At 31.1% G+C, this 5,432-nt stretch overlaps 1 long non-coding RNA gene across 1 annotated transcript in view; it reads right to left on the minus strand.

The window, feature by feature from the left end:
- The window catches only part of LOC108972279, a 134,134-nt gene that overhangs the window by 127,772 nt on the left and 930 nt on the right, over window positions 1-5,432 (minus strand). The window lies entirely within an intron of this gene.

Below are 5,432 nucleotides of genomic sequence, written 5' to 3' on the forward strand. Positions count from 1 at the left end.
GTATAAAAAGGAGGAACGCCACGCAAGCCATCAATGAAATTTGTGAAGTTTACGAAGACGATGCTGTATCAGTTCATGTAGCATAACAATGGTTCGCTCACTTTCTTACTTGAATTTTCGATCCGAAAGATGCACCTCGCTCTGGTCGACCCATTGTTGAATAAGTCGATGAAATTATGGAAAAGATTGACCAGAACAGTCATGACATCGTTAAGGAACTTAACATTCATTATCAAAGGGGTTTGAACCATTTACAAAAGGCTGGCTCCAAAAAGAAGTTTGCTGTTGGGGTACCAAATGAATTGTCTGTAAAAAATTTAATGGACCGAATTAACACCTTCAATTCTTTGCTGAAACGAAGTGAAATCAAACAATTTCTGAAGCGAGTGGTAACAGGAGACAAAAAGTGAATCAAATACGACAATATTGTGCAAAAAAGGTCATGGTGCAAGCATGCTGTAGCTCAATAAATGGTTGCAAAGCCAAGTTTGGCTGGTAGATTTTGACCACCATATAGCCCTGACCTTGCACCATCGAACTACCATTTGTTTTGGTCAATGCAGAACTCGCTTATGGAGTAAATTTGGCTTCAAAAGAAGCCTTTGAAAATTACTTGTCGCGATTTTTCGCCGAGAAACTAGAAAAGTTTTACGCTGATGGAATAATTTGTCTGGCGGAAAAATTACAAAAAAGTGGTTCAACAAAATGGTACATATTTGGGTCATTAAATTAAAAACAAAATATAAAAAAAATAAGTTTAAGTTTGATTAGAAATACGAAAAAACTTTTTCGACTATCAAAAGTAATCATTTCCAACTCTTTTGAATATATACCACATTAACTTATCAGTTCATAGAAATATATTCCACAATTATTTTTGAAAGCAACAACTAATTTTCATATTATTCGCAAACAACATTTTATTTTTTTTTTTTTTTTATTATCAAAACACAAATTTAATAGACTTGTACGTGACTAAAATACAAAACATGCGAGAAATATAAATTAAATGTTAATAATTTTGAATGAAGAAAACAAATTACTATCAAAAGACTTATTGCATGGGCAAGGAGGAACGACAAGTCATGAGGGCAAATGTGTGTGCAGTTAAAGTTCTAACGGGTTTCATTAAAAATGCATAAAATGTGCAACATATTTTGCGGCACTTAAAAATAAGTGCGCACCAAACCTCACACAAAAAAATGCGCATACAGTTAGCTAACGACCAGAGGGTCCAATACAGTATAGGGCGACAACAATTGGCAGCCCAAATGTCAGGCCACGAGCCACAGCGCAGCGCACCAGTTGAAGTATAATATTAAAAAAGTCGTAAAATTTAAAATTCATAATTTCATAAAAATGCCATCAAAAATGGAGCAAAAGCAAGGCACAACGCCAACAAAAACAAAACAAACATTATGGCATTCATTAAATCGTGCAAGTGGAAGTGGCAGAGGGTTGGGGGCACTTGAAACACAACTGGAGCAGAGCGTAATGAGGCAAGGCGCGGATTGGTGGGTTTTTACCGCTTCGCGGTGCTGTTGGCGTGCAGTGGCATAGAAATAATTTAATTTTATTTGTAAATTAAATTTATGAGTGTCATTATTTTTGTATGTACAGAAGTATGTAAATATATATGAGCAACAGCGTGCATAATTTGACCAAATACAGCATAAACAACAACAATGCTAATGGCAACAATAAAATATAAGCGCAGAGCAAAACATGATTTAAACAACGACGCAGGGAAGAGAACAGCAGCAGGCCAAAGGCAGTGAATTAAATGTTCAGCAATAAGTGGAAGAAGAAATTTAATACCATTGCTGTTGTTGTAAATACACATTGCATGTGAGAGCATGTGAGAAATATTTTATGACAAATATAGCATGTAGTAAAAACAATGAGCTTTATAACAAATGCTGGCAAATTTAATGCTCAGAACGCTGTTAGAGCAGAGCAATAGAGTAGAGCGGGTATAGAGGCCAAGTGCCGAGTATAGGAGAACAGAACAGAGTTGAGTGAAAGGCGTGTGCGTAGTTGTAGGTTATTATGGGCGCATAAAAACGCCAATTCTCATGTTTGAAATAAATTTAACAATGAAAATTTCCGTATGCTCTATATGAGCATATAAATCAACACATCTGCAACGATAGTAAAATATGAAATTTATTTGTTTGTTTGTTGCACATTTGCTTTGCGTGCTCGCTTATTGTTTATTGCATATTTTGTGGCGCAGCAGCTTTATTTGTCGAGCCAAAGTCATCATCATCGTGAATAAAATGTGTGCATACCCAGAAGAAATTTTAAAAACAGCCATTTCTGAAGTCCTATGAAGGCCATTAGGCGACGATATGCTAACTAATTAAATATCTAGCATGAGGGAAGCTACCCGTAGTATAAATAAATGGATCAAACTCGTTATATTTGATTGATAGTATCGAGGCTAAATTATCAAAATTAATGCTCGTAGTATTTCTCAAATTCTTCCGGCAGAAATCCCCATATAAAAGAGTATATTTCGATTTCAGTTCACTGTTTGTAGATAAAAGAAAAGTCAGAGTTTTTGAGTGATATAATAAGATGCATTTGATGTTTCTGAAAAGTGTCCCGATTACGACTCTATTTATGAAAATAATGAATGTGGTCCTGTTTTTAAGAACATCATATATATAATATTTAAAAAAATATAGTCTTGTTAGTAATAAAAATTTTGTTTTTCTATCATGAGTAGTGTTCTTCCTTACCTTAAGGCATTTTCCCTAAAATATGCGAAAAATTATGCGGAGGGTTTTAAAGTTTTACAAAAAATCAAGCGTAGATATATCTAGAATTACAGTTTACATCTACTAACTTACACAATAAAAATCAGAAACAATGATGTCGCAAATAACTACATATTGATACAGTATACCAATGGATGTGAATGAAAGGGCGAAACAACTACACCAAAGTTGTTTCCTCATAATGAACTCAGTGAGTTAATATGTGATCCAGTTAGGCAAAATAAAAAAATTTTCAAAGCGTTAGACGTTGAAGGATATTTGTAAAGACTCCCCGATTGGTATGGAAAAGTCCAAAAGAAGAATACTTGATGTTCCTCTAATACGAAAATTAATGAAGGATACAGATTTTATCAAGGCAATTTTTTGTTGATAGTTAATATATGCTGACAAACTATCAAATTGTATGAGTAAATTTGAGTATCAAGTTAAACTATGTATTTCCGTAAGAATCTGGAAAAATATTTGGATAATTTTGAAATTATAGTGAAGAGCATGGAGAGCGGTTTAACTAGGATCTAAAAGTAAAGAAAGAAATGTATCAATTTATTGCTAGTTCTTAAAAAAAGATTGCGACTGGAAAATTATAAAAAAAAAGCTCGTAAAAGGCGTTTTATGGTAATATATGGTTTCTAAACTCCATTTCATGAATAACAAATTCACTTCCCACAAATGGGAAAAGGCTTATTCAATCTATAACGTTTACTATATATGACATAGTACCTTTTTGCACAGTTAGCGTAATTATGGTATTCAATTATTTAACCACATTTTCGGACAAGTTTATATTTTCCTGCAGGGTCAGAGCATATGCAAGGAGTATGTATTGATATACTATATGGTAGCTTTATAATTAAAGAAAACCACATACATATGTTTGTTTCCGTTCATGAATATCAATATAAAAAAGTGTTTTGTATAAAATATTATCTTCCTTCACTTTGAAGACAATTAATGTTTTATTGCGCATCAATATTGTAAATCACAAATTTTGTTTCAAAACGAAAGGGTAATTCGTGACAAACACGGATTTGACGGACATTTTGAACGTTTATCTCTTCTGTATTGAAACCTATTACTTCCTTTTTCGAATTAATCTTGTATAGATCTACTAACAAAAACTTGGCTAGGTAAAACAGTTTTGGCTGGCTTATCACCGATAGTAATTATAGTAGAGGTACTAAAATTTTTTTTTTGGAATTTTATACCAAGTTGTTAACGAAAACTATTGCTTTTGAAATAACCGCTGCGATTTAGAGTAGCATCGTATTAAAATGGGTATGTACGGATAGAGGAGGTCCTCTAGATCAAGAATATATATATACATAGTTGCCGCTGATTTATGGTTTTTGAGATATTTGCATTTAAAGTTCAAAAAATCAACTATTTAAAATGCGTGTTTCTCCGATTTATAATGAATTTTACTCTTATATTTTTAACTTTTATGTCCATAATAATTAATTCATAAATAGGCATTGAGAACATCAGGCCGCTTAATTGGAACTATGTGGTACTTAAGATAGTCGTGAAATGTTTACAAATTCTTTAAATAATAACAACTTGTTGACGAAATTCTTGCCACGTGTTTTAGAAAATTAGCATACAAATTATGTGTTAGTTATGCTGCTCGTGCCACATATGCTATCACGCATATGTATGTAAATGTAAGTAACTTAATTCCAGTTGTTTCTACTATATTTTTTCATACTTTAGTATCTACTGAGCTTTTTAATTGCCATTTTGTGTGCAAAGCTCAAATAAAAATGAATTAATTAGAGAGTTTGAGGGTAGGGTATTATTAAGTTTAGTCTGGCTTGGACAATAAAAGTTAATAAGTGCGGTTATTTGCTGACAAAATGAAATGTAGTAAAATGTGGTGGGGGAAATTCAGAAAATTCTTTTAACAAACACGTTTCAAGTAGACGCGAGCTTTAGTTGCTGTAAATAATTTCTTCGTATTTACAAAATAGCAGGATTCAGAATAAAATTGGTAAATAGATAAATATTATAAATTATAAATATTGTAATAAATGAATAAAAAATAATAGTAAATTATGACCATAAATAATATCAAATATATTTAATTTTATCAGTATGTATTTTAGTTCCACGTTAAATTTTTGGACGTACTTTTACTGCGAAAAATTATCAAATCCACAAACAAGCGAATCAGATTTAAAAACTTCACACAAGAGCTGCACTTCCCTTGTTATTAAAACATGTAATTTAACTATTTTAGAAATAATAATTGTCACTATTCACTAATCACGATTTAATTCAAATAGAAATTAATTTTTATTTTTATTTTGTAATCCCAAAATTTTTACTTTAAATAATGTTTTGTATTCTCAATTAATTTTTTTGTTTTGTAATCGGAAATTCTTCATTAAAAATATGTTTTTCATTCTTAAATGCTGAATTGAAAAAGAAAACTAAATTTAAAAAATGTTCGTTAATTGTTTTTTTACTTCAAATAATAAAACAAACAAAAACAATTGATAAGAAAAAAATTTTGAATTATTTCTTTTGTTCTTTGATTACTGATCGCAAATACCCGATTCAAAAGTTAAAAAAAAAATTTATTAAAATTACCAAATTTATAACTATAAATTTAAACAATTGTGATTTTTGTTAATTGTGCTTTTACTTAAA

This window comes from Bactrocera latifrons, unplaced genomic scaffold, assembly GCF_001853355.1.
Source record: "Bactrocera latifrons isolate USDA-ARS-PBARC rearing strain unplaced genomic scaffold, ASM185335v1 scaffold_39, whole genome shotgun sequence".
In the NCBI taxonomy this organism is placed as follows: Eukaryota; Metazoa; Arthropoda; class Insecta; order Diptera; family Tephritidae; genus Bactrocera; species Bactrocera latifrons.